Here is a 25,580-nt window from a genome sequence, read left to right on the forward strand (position 1 = left end):
TTAAAACCTAAACGACATACTCTCTCAGTGTGATGGGCTGTGATTGGAAAAACCCACATCTGTATGTCCCATGATATTTTCAACTACATTTGGATTAATTAGCCAACTTGGTAGAAACCTGAGCACCAGTGAGATCAGTCATCATGATTTCAACCCTGCAGGTGACTGGAAGCTTCTTCAGCTGTAAGAAGAAGCTCTTAGTCCTAGGTAGTTTGCGAAGGGAAAATGAGTGATAGCATTTTGGAAGTATGCAAGAGAAAGCATGCATCCACTTTTCTTTTTGAAGGTCCGTCCACTGATTATTTTGACTTATAATGAGTTTAAGCCCAAGTCAGTATAAAGTGTCCTTACTCTAAAAATTGATGGAAAATTCAAAAGGAAAAGATGTCAGTGTTTGCTGAATTTCAGGTTAAAGCCCTGGGTTTTAGGAATTTTCATTACCAAGAACTTCTTGTTTCAGAGGACATCACCTATTGGCAGAGCTTGGTACTGCAGTTTTACTCAGATGCTGAAGCTACAGAAAGAGCTGATCGATAAGTCAGCCATGGATCCAGAGTCAGGGAGATGTTACAGCAGGCAGCTCAGAGGACATGTGAAGTCTACAAAGACATACTTTCTCTCCTCTCTTCCCATTCTGCTCATTACTAGGATGTGCATTTCTGAACAGAAACCCAGAACCATAACTGTAACAAACTGCAAAATTGTGAATTGTGGCTGACCTGCCCCTGCTGAGACATCTCGACCTATTTCAGATGGACATTGGGCTCAAAAAGCTCATTGTTCTTGTGCGAACAGGTAAATTCTCATCTGTCATAACTCTGAAATCATTGTAGCACTGCAGCTTGATTTTACTTTTGCGTTGCTATAGCTAATAGCATCAGGAAAATAACTTTTCAAATACAAATATGTCTTTTCTCCCAGCTGGGGCTGGGACAGAAGTAAAAGAAGAAGAAGAAGGAATAGAAGGATTTTACAGCCACAGTTTGGACATTAGTCTTATTGTTCAACAAGAAGCAATTTCTGACTCTGAAGAAATTTCATTCTTTTAGAGTGACACAAATGTAATCTGCTCAGCTGGTTTAGCTTCCGTTTATGTTTTGTAGCACCTCAGAGCTACCCGCCCCCTGCCCTGGCCGTTTTTTTTTTTTTTTAAGAAGCAGAGTAGAAATCCTGATAACACTAGCATGAGAAGGTCCTTCGGGTTTTGCAAGCAATCTCTTTTCCCCTACCTTTTAACTCTTTTCCCTTTGAATGAGTATACAGTTTCTGCGTGTATTTTTCAGGGTCCTTCCTGTGGGCCTCATTCCATTTTGTTTAATTGGTTTCCTGTTAATTGAGAAGGAGAATGAACTAGGAAATAAGCACGTGTGCTGAATTAGAAGTACGCGGGGTTGTCCTAAAGGAAATAAAGCTGAAGTTAGAAAACGTGCAGGACTGTTCTTTATTCTGCGACTGTAGGCTTTCACTGCACTTGGCGTTCATGAGGCATTCACCCACTTACTCCACACTGAGCCCCAGAGGGGCTCAGATGATAGCCTTTAGGAGGAGAGCATTTAGGAGGAGAGGATTTGGCACCTGTATGGCGGCCTCAAAGCAAAGGTCTAAAAGTATTTTCGATGTACTCCCAAGGCCGTTTTAAAGTGGTGCTGTTTTGAAACTTTGGTCATCATTGTTGCACAGACATCTTACATTGCCGGACTTTGGAATTCATCAGCCGTTTTCCCCCATCCCACTTGCTGTCGGGGTCCTTGGATTCTCTCATCTGACTCTGGGCTGCTACCCCATGTTTCTTGTTCTTCTTTCCATCACTAACATGGTCTCAGTACATCGACGTGGATTCTTAGGGAGTTTTTAAGATCTGTTTTCTTCCAATTCCCCTTGAGTTTCTGTTTGTATCCGTTTGCTTGCAAATAGATTTAATTAGCTCAGAAAACTAACCCCCCTCCCCTCCAGAATTTTTCATTTTCTTTCCTTCTGTTCTATAAAGAGAGATGCCCGCTTTGTGCTGGTGATAACGAGACCAGTGGGAACTTCGGAGTGGCATGCATTTTCCTGCGAGGAAGTGTCAGAAAACAGACATAAAAGTCTTAAAGAGGAAAGTTATAGGCAAGCTTGAGTCACAACTTCAGGGGCCGAGGTTGTCCGGGAGCTGTCCGTGATGACTGTGGTGTGCGTGTGTGTGTGTGTGTGTGTGTGTGTGTGTGTGTGTATACACGTTGTACACACACACATGCACCCCACAGTGACAGATGACCTATTGAAATAATTTCAGAGCTGTTCTGTGGTTGCTACGGCAACCAATGCTCTCTTGGCTTTCATCTGGCCATGTGACAGGGACTTTGACGTCAGCTGGAGGCAGAGTCTGTGGCTGAGTCCACACAGTCAAAGGCCTGTGAGAATCTGGTGGATGCTGGCTGCTGCCGCCACCGCTGCTGCTCTCCACGCCGCACCGCTGCTTTCCAGGGGCTGCAGAGCATGGACTGTTAAATCTTGCACTTCTTTTGTGTGAGGTAATTCGTCTGCTTTATATACAGTACTTGGATGGTTTATAGCTTATTGTGGTTTTCCCGTCTCTTTTACCTCCTACAAGTTTGTCTTCATGAGCAATTATTGTTGTACCAGGGGGGAAAAATGTGAAGCGGCTTCCAGTTGCTAATTTTGTGTGGAGTCTCCGGAATTTGGTTAAATTTGGATTAACGTTCTCCGAAGTGAGTTAAAATATAATAGCCTTTCTTGCTCAACACTTGCTAGCATGACATTATTCAGAGATACGGATTTTGCAGCTGAGCCAAATATTCCCGTTGAATTCCAGGAATCCTCCCTTCAGCATTGTTTTGGGTTTAAAGACTCCAGCATAGCCTTGCAATATGTTGCTGGCTGCTTTTTTTTTTTTTTTTTAAACAATTGTTCCTCATTCTAAATCAGCCTGGAATAGTTTGGAATTTGGTTTCTATCTTGTTTGCAGCATGCATAATTAGCAACAATAGGCACAGCGGGGAAAGAACATTATACTTTGAAACAAAAGTTGGGACTTTTCTTGTAAATAGGGTATTCTGAAAATACCAGAGAAACTGTCAACAGCTTCCTGTTTAGAGAAAAATAATCTGGACTATGCCAAGGAAGTTGGGGTGGAACCTCTTACGCCTGTGTGCATGCAGTTGCTTCTTGGTTGTTAGAGCAAAGTGTACATTTTCAGTATCTTCCTCTGAAAATTCAGCTGTGTGGAGAGTGGCATTGGATGCTCTTCACTAAGGAAGGAGTCATGTAAGCTGTTCTTATATTTAAGAAATGAAATATTACCCATAGAAGAAAAGAATAGCCCTAAAACTAAATTATCACTGGTAGGGGTCACTTTAATGCAAATACAGATATAAACAGTCACTAAAATTTTGCTCCAGGTCTTGAATGAATAATTTGATAACTGTGATTAATAAGGCCTCTTATCTCCTTATTCCTGTCACAGTATACAATGCAAATTGTTTTATGTGCATTGTTGTAGTTCATTTTCTTCCCAAGTTTAGTAATTTTGGGTTTTCTATCATTGCACACAGGTTGGATGGTTTTGCAGCTGATAATTCAAAAAAAAAAAAAAACCTCTGACATCGATTTAATCGAAGTCTACATTTATGATCAGGTTTCTAAATCTTACAAATTCAACAGGAGAAATAGGCAGATTTTAGAGCAGCACATGTAATATACCTACTATTTTGATGGATAGATAATAATGGTTTAACTATGTACATGAATAATATATATCTTACGTGAATTATATCTCAATGCAATGCAAGAATATATTGTTCTTAATTAGTTTCAGAATTCTGTTTGCATTTATTTTACTCTTGGAGATGGAGATGAGGATTTTGAACCGTATTTCGCTTCAGTCAGTGATAAGTGAAAAATTGTGTGTGCATCAATAATTTTTCAATAGCTTTCAATGACTGAAAATTCATTTAACTGACTGACAGTTGATAAGTTTCTCTTTGGCCAGAGTCCCCATGGAGGATTTTCCAAAAAGTCCAGTATGCTTAAATCAAGACACATCTATTGAGGCATCATGTCACCATATGATTTATCTCATGATTATAATAACTCAGAGGCCACATTCTTAACAACCCTAGAAATATGTTAATTGATTTGCAACATTTCAAATGAGCATGAATAGGACCGGTAGCACTGTGACTTAATAGCACTCTCTTTGATGGAGTACTTTGATGGTTCCTTCTTTTATGAAAAATAAGGAATTATCATTACAGTTTAGATAGCAAAGATATAGCAAAGATTTTCCTAGTGCTCCCTCTGTGATGCTTTAAGTTAAAGTTATAAAATGATTGTGTTCAATGCCCTTATAAAATGCCCTGCATTTCAGCAGTGTGAAATATATGAGAACAAGTCAGTGTCGATGGCAATATGTCAGTGATCACATTTATCACCAGAAGAGAGCATCCTATATGCCACGATTGCAGAGATGTTCTTTTTTTTTTTCAACGTTTTTTTATTTATTTTTGGGACAGAGAGAGACAGAGCATGAACGGGGGAGGGGCAGAGAGAGAGGGAGACACAGAATTGGAAACAGGCTCCAGGCTCCGAGCCATCAGCCCAGAGCCCGACGCGGGGCTCGAACTCACGGACCGCGAGATCGTGACCTGGCTGAAGTCGGATGCTTAACCGACTGCGCCACCCAGGCGCCCCTAGATGTTCTAAAATCTACAGGTTTTTTGTTCTTATGGCAAAATTTTTAAAAAATGACTTTCTTCACAATTGCCTATTTACAGCAATGAGGCTGTACTGATTTCAAGGTCAACTTTGTTTCAGCTTCACAAGATAGCAGCAAGGAATGATTTACTCTGAAGCCCGCTGTTGAATTATTAGATACTTGGTATAGTTTCGGGGTTTTTCAAACCTGTTTGGTGTCATAGGCTTCTTTGGCAACCTAGTAGAGCCTCTAGACTTCTCAGAATGATGCTTTTAAATGCGTAAGATAAAGTATGCAGTACCACAAAGGAAACCACTCTTATTGAAATACATTAACCAGATTTTTAAAAATTGTGATATGTGCCTTATTAATAATCTATTATTAAATAATACAAACTAGCAGCAGGTATAAATACCATAATTTTGAAGTTGTGATGAGTGTAAAAGGTATTTCAGAAAAATCCATACCGACTGTAACGTGATGTGAGAATATCCGTGATTTCTCTTGGCAACAAAATCACAGGTAGTGTGGTTTGTAGCCTACATTTCAATGAAAAGAAATACTAAATTTTAGCTTGAGACTGGTAAAACTAAAAGTGGAATATTTTTCCCATCCAAGTTCCTGGATCCCTTTGAATTCTATTCACCCCAGAGTTAAATGGCGTGTAAGCTAGTGATGCCAAAATGTCACAGAACTGCATCGGACAAAACCCACACCACCATTTCCACATTCAGTTCCACAGCTGATTTTATTCTCTGAATGTGTGAATTTCACAGTGTTCTCTAATTTCTGTGTGAAAAGGGATGATCTATCCAGACAGCTACCAAGCTATAACTTTCTTTTGTTTTTCCTCCGTGAAATCTGTAAACATTCTTAGGTTACACGGACTGAGGAACTCTTACCTCATCAGATAGGGGTTAAGGGGAAGGACTCACTCAGTATTAATGCAAGTTATGCAAGTTAAAACCAAGGACCATGGAAGTAAGACCTTAGCTATTTACAAAGCAACCTTTATCCACTCAAAGAAAATAAGCTGTACTTAGATGAACAATGTGGGATATTATATGAGATCATTAAGGAACTTATGTAACTTTTGGGGCGCCTGGGTGGCTCCATCAGTTAAGTGTCCGACTTCGACTCAGGTCATGATCTTGCGGTTCACAGGTTTGAGCCCCGCTTCGGGATCTGTTCTGACAGCTCAGAGCCTGGAGCCTGCTTCAGATTATGTGTTTCCGTCTCTCTCTGCCCCTCCCCCACTCACGCTCTGTCTCTCTCTCTCTCTCAAAAATAAATAGACATTAAAAAAAAAGAACTTATGTAACTTTTTAGTTTAATGGAAAGCACATAATTGCGTGAATTGTAAGTTGCAACGTTAGTTCGTTACACAGGGTAGAGCCTGCTGGCTTATCTACCAGAGGTCCCCAGGATGGACCATATTCAAAATGAAATGTGGAGTAAAGACACTTCCCAAGTAATTTAAACTCAGAATCTTATTTGACTTATTGGATATTTAAGAACAATCCAGAAGGTGTTAATGTTATTGTTTCGTCAGACTATGTAGACAACTGTCTCATTCTCATGTCACTCTGAATTTGTGGAAGATATTGCCCAAGTTTCTAGATAGCTTTGCAGTAGGTTGGCTGATGTCAGGTATCATTACCTTTCCAAGTCTGCCTTTCAATTGTCCAAAGCCACTCTTTCTATTATATCAGCACCCCCCACGTCAGCGTAAGAGAGTTGGAGCTATGACATTTTGTGCAAGCTGTTGTCTAAACTCAATCCAAATCCCTAACATTTGAAATGGAAGCTTAGCAATTTTTCTTCGTGTGTTCTCGGGGGAATTATGAAAGAGGATTTTTTCTCAAATGTTTTTAATTCATTGGACAAGAAAAGAACACCTGCTTTGGGGACTTTGAGTCTCTGAGGCAACTTTGATAGAGAAACTTGGAAAAGGTCTAAAATCTCTGACTCCCGGATGTACTGTTTGCTTCTTTGATGGCAGGTGTTTGAAATTTTAAGTTCAGGAAGGAATGTGCCTTTACTTTTCATGAAATCATCTATTATTTAAATGGTCCCCCATGGTGGGAATCCAACTAGAAATAGCAGTCCAAAATATAGTATTTTTTATTGTCTCCAGAAGTGATACCATAAAAGTTAGTGCTCATTAAGACTTTGATATAAAAATTATATGATAAATATTTAAATTCACTGGAGCCGTGTTCTCCAAACTAAAGGCAGTCTGTTCTTTTTATCTCTGCAGTGAACTTTAGTTTTTTTGGACATATTTCTATAAATGCCTTTAATTAAGAGACACAGAATCTCTTTAAAATTTAGTTTGCACCAATGTACAGCAGTATACTCAGCTAACATTAAAGTTCTATATTTGATTTGCAGGAAAGAAATCTCTAATCTGAACGATATTCAGCTGCTGCTTGTCCTAATGCAAGGATTGTTCACATTTTCTGAATTCTGTCCCAATGACTGCCAGAAACCCAAAGCTGCACATTTTTATGCAAGGATGAATTTTAAAGTGTGATTCTAGATTTTCTTTACTTTTATGAATTTAAACCCTGTCCATTTAGAGGTACATGTTGAGAAATGTTATATTCTTTGGTTGTCTGCTCAGCTGACTCCCACAGATTCATACAACTAAAACCACAACCAATTTTGTGACAACCATATTTACAACATCCTTGGAGATAAAAAAAAAAAATAGCATCCCACAAAAGTTAGCCCATCCTACGCGTTCCCAGGCATCAAGTGCTACAGGAGGCAAATGTTTATTAACTGGCTACTGCATCCACAGTATTATAGGAAGCATTGGGCTCCTCCCCAACACGGTCTTTGAATGATATATGCCACTGGCATAAAGAGCCCAGGTTACTTTATGGACTTCGGATTTTTGTTTGAGCTTTTATTCAAACATTCAGTCTTCTGTACATTCAAACAAGTTTCGAGCACCTACTGTGTGCCAGGCATTAGACTAGACACCAGGGGTGCTATGGTGAACAAGACAAGCAAGGTCTCTACCATCATGGAACTTAGAGTCTACTTATACAGGGAACCTATGTATATCAACACCCAAGTTTCTTCCTAATGCTGGCCAGTATAGCCAAAATGAGAATTATCATTAAAAACAAACAGGGGCGCCTGGGTGACTCAGTCAGTTAAGTGCCTGACTTCGCTCAGATCATGATCTGGAGTGGTTTGTGGGTTCGAGCCCTGCCTCGGGCTCTGTGCTGACAGCTCAGAGCCTGGAGCCTGTTTAGATTTTGTGTCTCCCTCTCTCTCTGCCCCTGCCCTGCTGGTGCTCTGTCTCTCTCAAAAAAATAAACATTAAAAATTTTTTAAACAAATAAACAAGCAAACATCAAAACAAAAGAGACAAGCAAACAACTGGGAGCCATAAGATTTTACACCTGAGTTAAACTTAGAAGGAGCATTCTTCAGCTGGTGAACAGCCAACCTAATTTGTGAGCAGTCTGTTCGTATCAGTGCCAAGGATTCCAGATCAGTACGCCCAGCCCTATTCTTGGTGGGCCAAAGGCTGTCTGTCTTCTAATTCTGAAGCAAAATGAGACTGGTAGGAAGGGACCTAAAGAATGATTTTCTTTTAGGCAAATATGCTGTCTTCTGCAAATAAAGGAGCCATTTTATTTTAAGGAATCCTTAAGTTACTGGTGCCCAAGTATAGTAGACCCTTGAACAACTTGGAGGTTGGGAGGGCCACCATGCAGTTGAAAATCTACATAGAACTTTTGACTCCCCAAAAACTTAACTACTAATAGGCTACCGTTGTCCAGAAGCCTTACTAATAACATCAACAGTCAATAACACATATTTTGTGTTATATGTATTACATACTGTATTCTTACAATAAAGAAACCTAGAGAAAAAATGCTATTAAGAAAATCATAAGGAAGAGATAATACAGTATTGTATTTACCAGAAAAAAATCCACATATAACTGGACCCATGCACAATTCAAACCCCTGTCGTTCAAGGGCCAGCTGTATGTCTGTCTTTTCCCTGTACTAATCCAGTCAACGTAGGCTTACTGCTGTAATAAATAACCCTAACTCCCAGTGGCATAATACCATTCATGTTTTACTCAGCTGCAAATCAGATTTAGGAGAAAGGTTCTGCTCCATGCAGATATCCAGGAATTCGGACTTCTCCTATCTAGTTAAACTAATCTGGGGGAAATCCTGGCATCCACCACTTGCAGGTGTTACTTTGGGCAAATTACCCAAAGTAACACCCAAAAGTGTGTGACCCAAAGTCACAGTTTGCTTACCTGGATAATATTAGTGCCTGTCTTATTGGTTTTGAAGTCAACTTATGTTGTGGCATAGTAAGGGACAGATTTTAGGTACTCAATAATGTGAGCTGTTCTCTTTAATTTTCTACCTCTGGTAGTGCTGTTCCCACCACCATTTCCCCAGAAACCATGAAGTACCACTGCTGAAGTTGGGGCAGGTGTCTCCCTTAGGTGACAATAATAGCTAACATTTAGGGAGCTAGATAGGCTTTTAAACTCTTTTCAAAATAACTGTTTTTCCTTCACAGCATCCCAATTTTATAAATGAGGAAATGGAGGCATGGAGAGCTTAAGCAAACTGCCTAGCATCAAACAAGAGTATATAACAGGGTTCTAGGTATCTGGTCCTAGAGCCGTGGCTCTGAATTCTCTATGGTACATTATTGCCTTTCAAGGTGGAATATATTTTATTTTCCCTGTAATATGTTGTAGTAGATTGTCCTCTCAAAAATTGGCCATTTAATTATGGCCCACATCACCTTCTAGAATCTTGCCACTCACCATAAAAAGCTGGAATCCCTTGCCCTCCCCTTGAATGTACGTAGGCTTGTGATTGGTTCAGTTGGTTCAGGGAAACAGTGCTAGGTGACTTCCAAGGTTGGATCATAAAAAGCTACAATTGCTTTGTCTCTGGGCTATTCTTTGTTTCTCTTACATGTGACATTTGCTCTTGGAAATCAACCACTATGTTGTGAGGAAGCCTAGACCATATGGAGAGGCCATGTATAGGTGTTTCTGCCAACATTTCCAGCTTAGACCTCAACCAAGAGCCAGACATATGAGTGGGCAAGCCTTCAGAGGATGCCAGGCCTTAGCCCTTAGGTCTCCCCATCCCTCCTCCTGCCAAGTGGACCAGAGATATGCTATTCCTGCTGAACCCTGCCCTAAATTACACATTCATGAACAAAATAAAAATTACTGTTTTAAGTACATGAATTTTGGCATTATTTCTTAAGCAATCAGAGTACTTGGAGCATATAGCGTAATTAGCTTTGACTGAAATACCTGTAAAAGGGATTAAACTTTAGTACATATGGATTAAATAGGTTTTTGTGATTTCAGATAAGTACCTTACCTAATTAAAATAATTTCTGGAGGAAAGTATATTTCAGTTGCCAAATTACACCTGGGCATTCGGTACACATCTTGTTTGTAAATTCAAAACAGTGCCCTACACAGTAATGCTATTGCTCATTCTAGAAGATTTGGGCTACACTGAGACTTGACTGTATGTCTTAGTAAAATCTCCCTCATTGCTTCTGCTGGCTGGGACCCTCTGTACAGGAGAGTCCGTGTGGACAGCGGTACCTGTGCTATGTTCCCTTGGTCACAGTTTAGTCCTCTTATCAGCTCCTGTCTCCCTTTCTCACACCTACTCTGTCTAATCTGCTGCCTAGTTTTCTATTGTTAGATCGGGCTGTCTTCTCGATACTCTCTTTTGGCTCATTTCCAATGCTTCTAAGCCTATTTTTCTGCTCTAATGGTTTGCATTAAAGCTAGGGAATTCCTCTTGGCCAGGTAACATTTAGCTCATTCAGCAAAGTTGTCTTACAAAGCTGCCAAAATGGCAACTGTCCCACTGGCTTGTGGCTCCATGTGTTGGTCAGACCTAGCACTTGGAATACTCAGAAATGTAGCCCTTATGTCCTCACTCAAAGAGGCATCTCTGTCTCTTCTGCTGCAAAGAAGTCAATACCCCTGATTGTCTTCTTATTTAGTTAAATGTCACCCTATCCAGATGGACTTCCCACCTTCCCTTTAGAAGGTTAATTGGTTTTTCCACTCATGCTTGTGTTTATTCAACATTTATTAACTCCATGTAGTGGGCCCTGTTGTTGAAGGCTTATGAAAAGATTTCTTTGTGTCCAAGGACTGGTATGGCTCCTCCAGTTGTCTCTCACTTGCTTACCATTGACACCAGGCACATGCGGTCCAGTGACCCAGACGTTTCAAAAATCAGCACGTGTCCCACTTCGTTCCAGATGTTCCAACGAAGTAGGATACTACACTCATAATACAGGACCAGGACCAACCAACCTTAATAACTGTACAGGTTTTAGTCTAAATGGGAAGGCTGGACAGCATATGCATCTGAGACTGAAGAGCTATGTCTCAGTTACAACCTCTCATAGTGCCTAGTGTAGTGCTCAACACATTGTATCTACTCATTGAATCTCTTGGTAAGTGATGAATGAATAGGTTAACTCTAGAAGGATGTGTGTCATTGAGATGACTTCAGAGAGGAAGTAAACCTTGAACTGGTCTTGAAGGAGAGAGAATATTTGGCATGACCAACAGAAGTGAGAGGACTGTCCATGAGTAACAAACATCATGGGTACCTTCTGGTAACAGAAACTGACCCTCACCCTTCTGGGTTTGAGAAAAAAGTTGGGAAAAGGAAAAAACATACAATACATAAGGTGGGTCTGTGAGAATCTAGAATTTATCAATTAAAGATAAGCTAGATTTGATCAGATAGACAGCAGGAAACTTGTGAAAGTTGGGGAGCAGGTAAGTGATGTATGTGTCAAATGGTGTTGTAATATTTTAATAACCCTGTTTACTTTTGCTCTACCCAAGTTATTTTATTTAAAAAAATTTTTTTAACGTTTATTTATTTTTGAGACAGAGAGAGACAGAGCATGAACGGGGGAGGGTCAGAGAGAGAGGGAGACACAGAATCTGAAACAGGCTCCAGGCTCTGAGCAGTCAGCGCAGAGCCCGACGCGGGGCTCGAACTCATGGACAGTGAGATCATGACCTGAGCTGAAGTTGGACGCTTAACCGACTGAGCCACCCAGGCGCCCCTACCCAAGTTATTTTAAAGTCCCAAATATGTGTTGTTTCCTGTTTCTCTATTTTTCTCATAGAAAAGTTCTAACTTTTTAAGTTAAAAAAATGGGAATTATCTTTTGCTATCAGTGATGTGTGAGTGGCTCTTTTAACTTTAGCTGGCTGATATCTGTAGGGAGAGCTATGCAACTTCATAGTTTTAAAACTATAATCTGTTTTTAGCAAAGTCATATTCACGTAAACCCCAAACCAATTGAAAAAGTGAAGCCTTTATAACATTTTCCATAGAATTATACTGTGGTGATCATTGATATTTATAATAAAACCCCTGCGACATTGCTCCATTATCCTGGTAAGTCTTCTGATTGAGTCATCACTGAAAGACTAAATTATATTCAGTGAAATTTTAGTTGCAAGTATATTTCATCATATCTGAGTCTTTGAAAACTGGCCATCAATATATGTGTTTGGCAACTATCAGAATGTTCTTAGAATGTCCCATTCTCAGGAAAAATATTGTAAATTATACATGCAGATGTGATTACGATACATATTTTTTGTGTATATATATTATATATAAATAAGTAAGTACTGTCCCTAACGTCCAGTGCCTCCCAGGAATTGACTCTGTGATATAATTGTTAAGGCTCCAAAGACATAAGGATTTTAAAGCAGTGGAGGACAGAGAGTGGGTTATCTCCACCTCTGAAAGAGAGTAAAGGCTGTGCTTTATGCTTACAGAACGTGACTCACCACTGCTGCTGGCAATTGTGCACGTTTGGAAATCGATGCTGTTTACTGGGCCCATTGTGTGCATTGACATTTCTTGCTACCCACTGACTCTTCATCAGTGAATGGCCACCGAACACTTGGTGATCCCTGAGCTCTCTCTTTCAAGGCCGGTTGCTGAGGGCAGTTAACTCAAACCATTCACTCTCTGGGGGATTTCTTTACAGAGACACTGAGCAGAAATTTAACTGCAAGTTATAGTTTTCATGAAATTATTTTCTGGCATCTCCAGAAGATGTTTTCACAAAAATAGAAGCTATTTAAGAAAGATGCAACCTCTGGTCTAAATTCCATTTTGTAAAAGTAACTATCATTAACATCTGATATGCTCACCTTCAAAACTGTTGGGCAACTTCCAACCAATCCGTTGCTCTTTGAAAAAGGACTGACTTCCTCCTCCGGCCCTCAAAACAGCCTAGGGGTTAATACCAAGATTGACCAAGATCTCTGTCAGCATCCTTGCCAGGAGGATTACTTTGTTAAAATCACGAAGTGTCTTATAAAAGGCACAAAGCTTAGTCTTGCTACAGGTTGACAAAAAGATAACTAATATTGAGATACTGTTAAAAAAAAAAAAGGAAAGGTCTCACTGAATCACATTAAATCATGTCTGGATTTAAGAAGAGGGGCTTTTTTATCTTGGTAAAATATATAATATAAAATTAACCTAAAAAATTTTAACAGTTTTAAGTGTATAATTCAGTGGCATTAAGCATATTCATGGCAACCATCACTGCCATACTTCTCTAGAATTTTCTCATCTTCCCAAATTGAAATTCCATTCCCATTAAACACTAACTCCCTGTTTTCCCCTCGTCCCAGGCCCTGGTAATCACCATTTTACTTTCTTTAAATAGGGACATTGTAGGGAAGTTTAAAATAAACCTATAATTTCTCTTTCTCTTGTATACACTCTTCAATTAGTAAAATCCCTGTTAAAAGTCCCCAGATAACTGGAAGTTTCTTGGATTGACAAGTGGGCAAAGGTTTGTTTGTTTGTTTGTTTTAATTTTTTTGAATGTTTATTTTTGAGAGAGACAGAGTGTGAGTGGGGGAGGGGCAGAGAGAAAGGGAGACAGAACTTGAAGCAGGCTCCAGGCGCTCAGCTGTCAGCACAGCTGACACGGGGCTCGAAATCAAGAACCCTAAGATCATGACCCAAGCCAAAGTCGGATGCTCAACCAACTGAGCCACCCAGGCATCCCTTACAAGTGGGCAAAGTTTATGCAGAGTTCCAAGACATAGAGATTTCAGACACACAATGGAGATGATGGACTGAAACATGTTTTCCAAACCACCTACTTAAATACTCATCAGTATAATTTTTACATAATTATATATAATACATAATTATAATTATGTAAAAATATAAATTATATATATATATATATATATATATATATATATATATATATATATATAATGCTCATATAATTGCTTGTCAAAAAGTAAGGCATTGAACCTGAGAGTTTCTGGTCCCAGTGATATACTCAAATAGTCTTATATTAGCCTTCTATTAATGCTCCCTTTAAATAATGTAAGTATGTAACAGTACATGTTTATGATCAAACATTTGAATAATACAGAAGAATATAAAGAAGAAGATAAACTGCACTTTAAAATTCCACTGCCTAAAACAACCACAATTAATATTTTCAAATTAAAAAGCATTATAATTCATTTTACTTTACTTTAACAGAAGAAAAAGAGCTCTGAAATGAGAATTTGAACTTAAGGTAATAATTTCTTTAAAGCAGGAATTATTGGATTCTAATGAAATTGAATTGCCAATTAAAAATTTTAAATCAACCAAATACAGTGAGTTTGGGGAATCGGCATATCTTAAAAACTAATTGTTTCTAATTGTATAGGTTTATGTTTTAAGTTAGTGGATCTTAATTAACTGTCTCATGAAGATCAGAAAAGACCACAGATAATCAAACAAAAATACCTTTGGGGAAATAAAAGGTTTATAACCAGAACTTGAAACTTAATTCTACCTTTAGGAATATTCTCCTGGGGCGGGGGGAACTCGATAAAAAGCATAATCTGTAAGAAACACAGTCCATGAAGTTACAAATCCTTTCCAAAAGGGAAAATAAATCCTACAAAAAGGAAGCAGTTATTTTACCACTGAACTAGAACTCAGAGATTTTAGAGGAACTTACTGTATTTATTGATCCTCTCCCTGGACCACAGAGACTTAACTTTATGTGCTTCAGACATCAGTGCTTTTTTTATATTTCATTGTTTGAATAAAAATTATACTTAAGTTTGCTTCATATTTAGATCATGATTGCTTTTTATGTATATTTATCTTTCTGGCCTTTCTAATTATCTTTCTTTTCTCTGGTTGACCTGAAGAGACTTAAATCTTAAGTACCTATGTGTCCTGTCATAGTTGACTTTTTGAGTCTTAAGTATCCAGTTGGTCATGGGACGGTTGGGTGGCTCAGTGGGTTAAGCGGTAGACTCTTGATTTCAGCTCAGGTCATGATCTCAAGGTTTGTGAGATCAAGCCCCACGTTGGGCTCTGCACTGACATTATGGAGCCTGCTTAGCATTCTCTCTCTCCTTCTCTCTCTCTCTGCCACTCCCCTATTTGTGCATGGACTCTCTTTCACCTCTCTCTCTCTCTCTCTCTCTCTCTCTCTCCCCCTGTTTCTCTCAACTAGTGAATAAACATTTAAAAAGAATACCCAGTTTATCATACAAACTTTTGTTTGTTGAAGATGTTCTTCACTATCCTGTTTTCTAATTCAGACCAAATAGGCTGTTCCACTAGGATATCTTTCCATCAGAACTGAATTATTTCCATTGTTTCTGGGTATTCCTATGTCTTGGATTCATTTTCAATTTTTCTAGAGTATATTTTGAGTTGTTTCATCAACATGGCCTACTCCTTATAGATTGCATTTTGCCCTTATAATTGAAAAATAGATTCAAAATAACTTTCCATCACAATATTTTGGGCTTTGTTCCATTGTCTTCCAGCAAACCTGAAAGAAGATGCAAAGTCTGCTGCCATTCTCTTTACGGGTAACTTTTTTTACTCCCTCCCTGAGCTTTCAGGATTTTCTCTTTGTATCTGGAGATCATAAATTTCACCAGGAAGTGTCCAGGTATGTCTTTTTTTCCATTATTCCACTTTAGGCTGTCTTAATCTGAACATTCAAGGTTTATTCAGTTCAGGAAAATATCCTGTTATTTCTTTGAAATACTCACTTTCTCTGTCATCTGTGTTTTCTCTTCCAACAGCTTTTATTGTTGGAGGGGTATTATGTCTTTTAGCCCCAGGCAATACTAGATCTTTTGGATCTTGGATCTCTCTCCTCTATGTTCTTAAATTTTCTCTCATATTTTCTCTCTCTTTTTTCTTTCATGTACATTACTAGACTTTCCTTAACTTTGTCTTCCAGATCTCATATTTATTTTTGCATCATATCATTCAGAAAGGCTGAGTTCAGCCTTTCTACTCAGGTCTTTTTAAAATCTTTAATTTTTACAAAAAATTTTGTTTGTTTTTTTTAATGGCTCCTTTTTTAAAGCAGCATCCTCTTGTTTATGGATACAGTATTCTCCCAAATTTCCCTGAAAACAGTAATAACACTTTTTTTTTTTTAAGTTCTCTTCTATGTCCTGATTGAACTCTGTTTCCTTTGGCATCACTTGTTCTGTTGTTCTTCTGGATCCTTCTCTTTCATGTTCTTGGTTTTTCTTAAATAACTCTTGGCTTTTGACTGGCCCAATCATATTTATAAACGAAATACTGGGTTGACTAGTAGAGGTGGCTGATGGGACTTCCTTAGCAGTTATACAGGAATGTTTTTGTACCATGCTTCTCATGCAGGGCAAGGCAGGCAGGCAGGCTTATGGCAGGCACATTTGAGAATAAGAAGCAGGTAGGCAGGCTTATGACTGCCCCAAATGCCCACACCAGGAAGACTATATTTTGAGGGATGAACTGCACAGGTGTATTGCCCTTTTGTGCAGAGTTTGGAGTGAGGTGCAAAAAGATGGAGAAAAAAGCTTCGGCAGAGTCCTTCTATTAATTACCCTGTATACTCCTTTCCCCTTTGATTCCAGACCTGATTCCTCTGGAGTCCTATTGGGAAGAACAGCTCTCACCTCTCTATCAGCTCTCTCTGAAACCTAATGTATGTGGTGGTTTTATTGGCTCAATCCAACCATGTCTGTTTGCTGTTTTCCGGAATTTTGAAAAAAAAAAATTCTGTCTACAGATGGCAACCTTTTTTGATTTCCATCTTTGTTATAGATCATTCTTTTTCACACATATTTTCTGCCATTTCATCGGAACTTTTGGAGGTAGAATACATAAACCTGCATGCTTACTCTACCATCTTAGAGTGAGGTTGTATTAACATTCAGCATGGTTATTCCAGTGTGTTAGTGCATGAGACCAAGGCACAAGGCTTACTCTCCACGAGGCCATTTCTCTTTCTTTCATGGCCCCAGACAGCACTCCCAACCCTGGCTGGACATGTGATCAAAATGGATCCTTTATCCAGAGAACAAAGTGAAAGAAGATGGATCACATGAGCTGATTCCATCATTGGACTCATAATATCTGCCTCCAACAGATCATCCTTCAGGACTCCACTCAAGTGCTGCCTTTTCTAGGAAGCCTTCCTGACTTCCCCAGTATTCTTGCATAATACAAACCCGTATTATAACACTAACCACACAATTCTACAATTTCCTATTTGTCTCTTCCATTAGACTTTAAGCTCCTTGAGGGTAGATGAGATGCCTTGTTTCATGTCTGTATCCTCAGTGTACCCCACAGGGGCTGGCATGCATTAAGTGCCCAATACAGGTCAAATAACCAGGTAACTAAATGAGTGAACAAGCTTGAATGAGCAAGCTTGATACTGACTTTGGAAACAAGTGTGTTGTCTTTCTTTGCTGAAGACAAGACCACTGACCTCCTGATTGTCAGGAGAAGCTTTAGGAGGATGTTTCAGGCTGAAGGAAAATTATGGAGAAAGCTTAAGGCAAACTGGGATATGGCTTTTTGGGGGAACTGGTGGAGGTTGTTCCCAAAGTGGCTGTAGATAAGTGGTTCATCCAGATACGATCTCTAATCTCTGCTGTGTCCTTTGTGCTGAGTGGCAATCTTATTACGAGGTTCTTCAATTTTCGCCAGTTCAGTGAATGAAGGTCTAATTAGAACTATTGTATAAATGCTGGCTCCTCAGTTCCTTATGTGTTGATAAAGGATCCTTCCTGATTCTTTATAATCATGACCTAAAACCTGCCCCAGTCTTATTTGCAAGTTTACATTAAAGGATCTGCTTACACTCTTTTTAAGTATCATGAACTGTATTGTGCCCTCACTTCACAGGAACAGTGTGAACCACAGACAGCTGACAATGGGGCTTCCAAGCCCTACTGGGCTCCTGTAGCCTTCTGGAAACTGGTGAAACATGAGCCCCTCATTTGCAGAGCTCTGCCTCTCACGCAATTACCTGGCAGAACTTTCTTGCTCCAATGCCTCTGACTCCAGTCCGCACCTAAAAGTGCTCCCCAAAAGTCTGAGAGGCTTGCCTCCTGTTTCTGATAACTTAATAAAAAAAAAAAAACCTACTGGTTTTCAGAGCAAGTAGGCTTTTAATTCCTGGTTAATTAAAATGAGTCTTTTCATTTCAAGATGTGTTATTCTATCCATGTAGCAGGTGTTCAATAAATATTTGTCAAATGAGTGGAAGAATGAATGAAATCCAAGAGGGATTGGGTTTGCCTTTTCTGAAATTAGACTCATGGAGCACATTTGCTGGAATTTGTCCCAGGTAAGTGCAGGGATCTGCTTTTGATTGCAGGCCATTTACTCCTTCCATCTCAGCCATTTCGTTTCCGTGACATAGTGCACGCATCGTCCATCTTTCGTCTTCGGGGCTAATTTACTCCAGGATTTAGACTGTCACTGAAGACATCTCCGTAGGTTGTTCATAATACAGGATTGTCTGCGGAGTATGCTGTTCCTGTGGGCTTGCTCCTCTCTGCCGAGGCAGAGACCCTGACTCAAAGGGCACGTCCATCACACCCCCAACTTCTCAGCATCGCATTGGACTTGTTTTTAAAGGTGAAGCTATGTGGCCCCTCCAGCAGTCTTCTGTTAAATGTGGGACACTATAAAGCAGGGCATTCCCAGTTGTATGACTCAGGAACTACCTTGGCAACTATCAGTGAAATCCTAAGCTATGCTAATAGGAAAACAAGGTCTGGAAATGCTAAAGGTATAAAGTGACTGGCATAAAGGGACACATTTTTGGCAGCCCTTGCAGTAGTCAGGGCTGGGGACATAAGGAGAGAAACGAAGATGACACAGGAAGAGAGTCCCAGCTGGATCTGAGCTGCTGGATCAGTGGATGGGAGCACCAGCCCAACTGATCCCCAAGGGCTCTTAGCTGAGATCTTCCCGGGAGCCTGAGAGGGGTCTAAACACAGGCGTCCGGCACTGGGGTCAGAACTGCAGTGGTGTGATTAAAAAATGCAGATTCCTGAGGCTGAGTTCTGGACTTTGGAATCAGAATTTAGAGGGCTGGGGCTTGGGATCTGCTTCTTTACATTTTCCAGGTGATTCTTAACTCACAGCAACTAACCCTTGACAGTCACCAGCACCTCCTAATCTTCTCACTACACAAGGATCTCTTGCTGTGGACAGACTGCCCAGCACCAGGAATTTCAGTCAAGCATGTGGCTGCTGGTCCGCACATAACATGAGGAGGCAAGTTCTGTGCCCTTGGGTTGATCCTATGTTTGTATGTGTGTGTGTATTTATATATGTAGGTGTGTATTTATTTTTATTCTATTTTTTTATTTGAGTATAGTTGACACAATCACACATCAGTTTCATGTGTACAACAAAGTGAGTCATTATACTGTGTTCACAAGTGTATCTACCATTTGTCACCATACATCGCTGTTACAGTATCGTCAACTATATTCCTTATGTCATGCCTTTTATTCCCGTGACTTATTCATTCTGTTGGGAAGCCTGTATCTGCCACGCCCCTTCACCCATTTTGCCCCACCCCCTGCCTCCTCTGGCAGCCATCAGTTTGTTCTCTGTATTTATAGGTCTGATTCAGCTTTCTGTTTGTTTATTCATTTGATTTTTTTATTCCACTTATGAGCGAAATCATATGGTATTTGTCTTTCTCAGTCTGACCCATTTCACTTAGCATAATGTCCTCTAGGTCCATCCATTTGTTGCAAATGGCTGTGCCCTTGGATTTAACAAGAGATCCTGGAATACGGGCACTGCTTTAGTCCCTGAAACCGACTCTTGCCTTTAGGGATCAGTAAATTATGAAGCCGCAATCTGCACTCTCAACCCAACATGACCACCTGGCATCACTAACATTACTAAAAGCTCCTGTGGTGGATATATGCCGTTGATCACAAAGAGATATGATGCAAATAAGAAGTTATCAGCCCAGATTACTACCACAACTAGAAAACAACTCCCAAGTTCCCTATCAGTGAGGAGCAACCTAAGGGTGGGGCCAATTCAAGCTTACAACAGAACCTACATATCTCTTAAGTAGGGCTATCAAATTTAGCAAGTAAAAAATATAAGCCACCCAGTTAAATTTAAATTTCAGAGAAACATTGAGATTTTTTTAGTATAAGTATATCCCATCAAGTATTTAGGACATACTTCTTCTCAAACATGATTTGTTATTTATCTGAAATTCAGATTTAAATGGACTTCCCATATTTTATCGGCAGCCCTATCCCTAAGCCATTTAGGGACACTTCCCAAAAGATCAAGGCTGTCAAATGTGGATATCTGGTCACAGTAAGTTGACAAGAGTAGAGGGTAGGGAACACGCCTTATTCTCTTTGCCTTCCTTGGTGCGTAGTATTCAGGGAATAATAATATATAAGGAATCAGTGTGAAGTCGTTCTTATTCCAACGAGGCTAACCTCGGTGCTGGCCTCTTAGGAGCTGTAGGAGGAGAGAGCCTGGCTGGCAGAACTGATAAACCCCAGGGAGACCTCACATCCATGGCGGTGAGTGCCTCTCCATCACCTTGACCTGAGATGGTGGTTGGCAGGGGCTGAAAGTTGTATCTTGCAACCTAAATATATCTTCCTCTTCAAGCTCTTTCTAGCTTCATGGGAGTAAACCTCACTCCAAATATCATGAGTTACTGTAAAGGTTTTATAAATTAAATCCTATTTCCCCAGTGGTTAACATGATCGTTTCAGAGTTCCATCTCCACTTTGGAATGATTTTTTTTTCTCCCCAAGAGCAATAAGTTAATGAACTATGCACAAGGGAAGTTTCTATTTCAAGAAAGCTTTGTAAAGTGGAGGAACATTTTGGTTATTTTCTTTCATTGTAGGCCCCCACTTTCTTTGAGTCAGGGCACACCTGTTTCCAGGAAACAGTTTGTCAGCAAGACAGCATCAGTTTTCTGGGAGTGTGCCAAAGAACCTGTGTTCTTTTCTTTTGATTTATTTTCCCCACTTGCTATCTGGAGGACAGTTATTAATGGGAGGAAAGAGCAGCCGCCATCTACGGGTGATCTGTGGGTCTGTGCTGTCTGCCTCACTGCGATCCACCCCGCCTCTGCATGTATAACTGGGGCTTTCTTGCCAATATTTAAGAGGAAAATCCCTGACATCCCCTTGCTTGTTAGAGACGCATTTTAACTTTGCCTAAGTAGTACCTGATGGCCATCTGAATTAATCATTTCTCATTACCCACCTTTGAGGTAAGTTAGTATTAATCCCTCATTATTGGGTGAGAAAACCAAACCCCAAAGAAGCTGATTCTGACTCAAAAGCACATGGTGACATGGTGATCAGAGTCAGGCCTGTGATTTTTAAAACCCCCTTCCCTCCTCCGAGTAAGCAGATTTTCATCTTTCACCAGCCTCAGTGGGATGTACAAAGACCCAAATTTAGAAAATGTGTTTCCACTTACAAACATAGCCCTATGTTTGGGAAAAGAATATTCAACTCTAGTGTCATGCAAGAATCATCTAGAGAGCTTTTAAAGAATGCCAGTGCTAGGGTCCCCCTCCTGAAGATTCTTAGTCATTTGATCTAGGGTGCGGGCCAGGCATAGTTTCTTGTTTTTTTGTTTGTTCGTTTGTTTGTTAAAAAAAAAAAAAAAAAGCTTCCAAGATGCTCATATGCAGGGAGGGTTGGCAGTGTTGGCCCAGGCAAAGTAAGCAGGGGCTCAAGGGATGCTGAAGTTTAAAATCTGACCTGATGATGGTACATCTCTGCCATCTTACCAGTAGAGTCTCAGCATGTGGAGTCTCTGGAGACATACAGATTTAGCCTGGTTTAAAAGCATCTTGCAGAAAAGGAACATTTGCACAGAGTGATTTAGTAATTAATTCTAGAAATGCATCACTCTGACAGAAAGACAGGGAGAGGAAAACAAGCCCAGGGTATTGGGTACTGACCAGACTGGTGAGGAAGGGGTGATGTTGGGAACCACATAAGAGTGCCATTCTCCTGGGCAGTGGTTCCAGAAGGGGAACAGGGAGACCTTGATTAGGGTAGAGGGGTGGATCAAGGCAGGCTTATTGATCTCAGAATAGCATGCACTCTGAAGTCAGACTGCCTGGGTACAAATCCTGTCTTTATCAGAATGTATCTACCTTGGGAAAGTTACTGTCTCTCAAATGATGAGTTTCCTGATTTTGAAAACAGAGGTAAAAACTGTAACTGCCTCATCATTGGTTAGGACAGTGAAATGAGATAAGATATGATAAGATACGTAAGTGCTCTGCCACTAAACCTTTCTAAGGTAACTAGATAACTGTGAAATTTTCTCGATTAAAATGAGGTAGACCATTACCTTTGCCTTCCAGGTAACTAATTCTCACAAGGCAGCACAAGGTTAGATGTAAGGTAGTGAGTCCTATGTTGACTCTGAAGTAAGAGAGTTCATGTATAAAGCTTTACACGAGAGCCCCTTGGGCTCAGAGTTGCAGAGTAAGGCTGTGGGATCCAGGGTCAGTCTATGTCCTTAGACCAAAGAGTGAGAACAAGTACCAGGAAGCCAAGTGGGGTTATGACAAGACTCGGGTCAAAAAGAATGGACAGCTACCAAAGTCAGAAGTTATGGAGCCCAGTCCCAATACAATCCGTGATCCAGAAACCAGGGAAAGTGCCTAATGTTGAAGGAGGTGGCTTTAGGAATAGCCTTCCAAAGCCCATGTCTGGAACCAGCAGAGATTCTTTGTTCTCTGTCTCCTTGGAAAGTTACTCAAAGCCAAGTAGGTTCTGGAAATGCGTATCTTAGCAGGCCTTTCTGACAAGTATGTATACTGCTAGGAAAATGTGTGTTCTAAATCAGAGCCCTCTAACTCTGCTAGAAGACGAGACCTATCCGATTTCCCACAGTGGAACCCACAGAAGGTGTGAAGGAGGGTTCTGTGGGATGTTCCACAGTAAACATAATTGCTGGGTGAAGGAAATTTAGCATGCTTCTTATTTAGAGGACTTTTCAGTGCTTTTAATTTGCTTGTAAATGTCTAAGGGGAATATATGGTAAGATGTATTTCCCAAACTAATTTGGCCGTGGAACACTTTCTTCTTAGAAGCTAACTCCTATGGCTCTTTTGCCATCTTAACTCCTGAAGCTTTTGCCTTAACACCCTTTCCTCACTTCTCAGGGGTGTGTAGAACCCTCTGTGGCCTCATTCCTGGTCTCTACCATTCCCATAAAGGAGTAAGATGAGGCTATGGACTGTATGATGGCAGGCTCGTGCCTATCTTTTTCTTCTCTCTGACACATATTTGGGACTCAAATAGTACCTATTTGTAGAATGATTATTCATTAAATGAATGAATGAAACAATTCAGTTACTATTTCTAATTCCAATTACTACCATAGAAAGTGCCTAGGGTTAGGTATTCAACTGACCCACTCTTTGTTGGGGGCAAGTGTTATTTTGTTAATAGGACCAAGAAATCAGGAGATGTGAGTTACAGTTTTAATGGTACCATTCTTTTCCACCTATCCAAAATGACTTCTTAATAATCTTGCCATCCAACTTCAAAACAGTCATGGGAGTAGCTTGCAAAAATTAAGCTTCACAAATATAAAATACAATCTTAATGATTCCTTTAGGAATTAGACCCATCTGTTCATGTTCTCCTAGGCCCTTTAGTAACTAGTCTGATCTTTTCTGAAAATCCAGGCGTGTGCAGTAAAGGCTACCCCCAAGTGTGTTTTATAACCAGAGGCTTTGCAAGTTTAAGTGGAGAAGAGAGATGGAACAAGAATGGGCTATTTTCTTTGATTATTATATAGTGGATAGCATTTATTTTCAGCAATTTCCCAAATAATAAAAGCTTTTCCTCTATGCTTCGTGCAACTACATCCCAGGAATGATGCATTTTTGTATGTTTTCACCCAGGCTGACCCACCTGGACTTGCTCCCCTGGAGGTATTATGATGCTAAAGTAGTTCCTGCTAAAACTCTGCAGAGGGTCACATCAGACAGCCTAACCTGTGCAGAGACGGGACTTGTTATTGCTTGTGTGTTTCACCCACCTGCACTTACGGAATGGCAGTTCACTTTTTATTTTTGTTTTTTGAAGAGGGTGGGCAGAAGGAGAGCAAGCAATTTGACAGGGAGGAACTGGAACTTACATCAGATCCATAGGCTGCAATGACTAGGAAGGAAAGCTCATTTCGTTTGAACTCTTGTGCATTGTAAGTTATGTTTGACTCGGGGAGTTAAATTTAAACCTTATTAATAGACATGATAATGTATACAAATACAGTGACCATATGATCTTAACCCTGCCTCATAATAACACAGAGTCTAAAAATTTTATCTTTTTGTAAAAAACATTTATATTAATAGACTTCAACCAGTGTAAGGATTAAACCATATTTAGTTTTAGATTAAACAAGTCACTGTGTTGAAAATAAAATTATTTGAAATCATGACTGTTGGGAAATCTGGGCTGTGACTGTTCCTGCCCTGTGCTCTGGGGGAGAAAAAGAGACTGGGAAGTTTCTGCTGTTTGCCAAGTGGGTCAAGAGTCCCTGTCGTCCCAGATGACAGCTGGCACATAGAGACAAGCCACCGGTCTAACTTTATTTTTTCCTGGTAAAGAAATAGCAACTATTTGCCAGCCTGCTTCTTTGCAGAAAAGCAGCAACACGTTTGTGTAGTGATTCTGGCATTTTTAATCATTTGTTTGGTGTGAATTGTTCCCATCAGAGAGTAAGAAGGAGCCTGTTGACAAGGGGATCATAGGTAATGGGGAAAATCCAGAAAAAGAAAATAATCACAAAAATTTTGCCTAACGAGTATAATGGCAGCTTCAGATGAGATTTCTTTAAGAGGCTTAGCCTCGTGTGCCAGGCACATACAGCTGCTTGGAGCTCTTGATTGGAGAAATGAACAATACAAGAGAACCAACTAGTGTTCCTTCAGCTATTTCCAAGCAGTCTAGTTTCGACACAGAAACATCAATTATTGTGGTGTCTGGGTTGGAAAGCACAGGGATAGCCAGCAGGTTTTCCAAAAACCAAAGCCTACTCTCTGAAACGTATGGCCACAAAGGGATGTAGTTCTGAAATCTGATGTTCCCTGGCTTATTCAAATAACAATGACGATAGCTAGGAAGCTTCCAGAGCTACAGGACTCTTTTTCATGCTCAGTGACTGGGACAACAAAAGTCTCATCAATCTGCTAATGATCTTCACTCTGGTGGTTTGAATTCTATTCCTGGGCTGCTGGTTCTTCCATCAGTGCTTGTCTGTTCTCTGTTCGGTCCGGCTGGCCAGCAGTATCCAGAGTCCTATGAATGTAAGGGGCTCAGCCTTGGTTAATTAGGTTGTTTGATTTCTTTTCTCCCTGGTGGCTAATTTTGAGATTTCACAGTGCTTCTAAATTTGTATTTGTAAACAAACAGGGACACTCTTTTCTTCAAGTCATTTATGTGAATCAAAATTAGGAAGACTTTTGAACC

General features: G+C 40.1%; 1 protein-coding gene across 4 annotated transcripts in view; it reads left to right on the top strand.

Moving 5' to 3' along the window:
• Positions 1 to 25,580, top strand: part of NCALD (neurocalcin delta) — a 404,040-nt gene that overhangs the window by 320,471 nt on the left and 57,989 nt on the right. The window contains exon 1 of one of the 4 annotated variants that reach the window (XM_086695131.1): positions 2,359 to 2,510. The exons of the other annotated variants lie outside the window; for them this stretch is intronic. The gene's annotated coding sequence lies outside the window, so the exon portion shown is untranslated. Of the gene's footprint in view, positions 1 to 2,358; positions 2,511 to 25,580 lie in introns of those variants that run through there. 4 annotated transcript variants of the gene reach the window in all.

The sequence above is a fragment of the Puma concolor genome, chromosome F2 (genome assembly GCF_028749965.1).
Source record: "Puma concolor isolate L17-30 chromosome F2, mPumCon1.1.hap2, whole genome shotgun sequence".
Taxonomy (NCBI): Eukaryota; Metazoa; Chordata; class Mammalia; order Carnivora; family Felidae; genus Puma; species Puma concolor.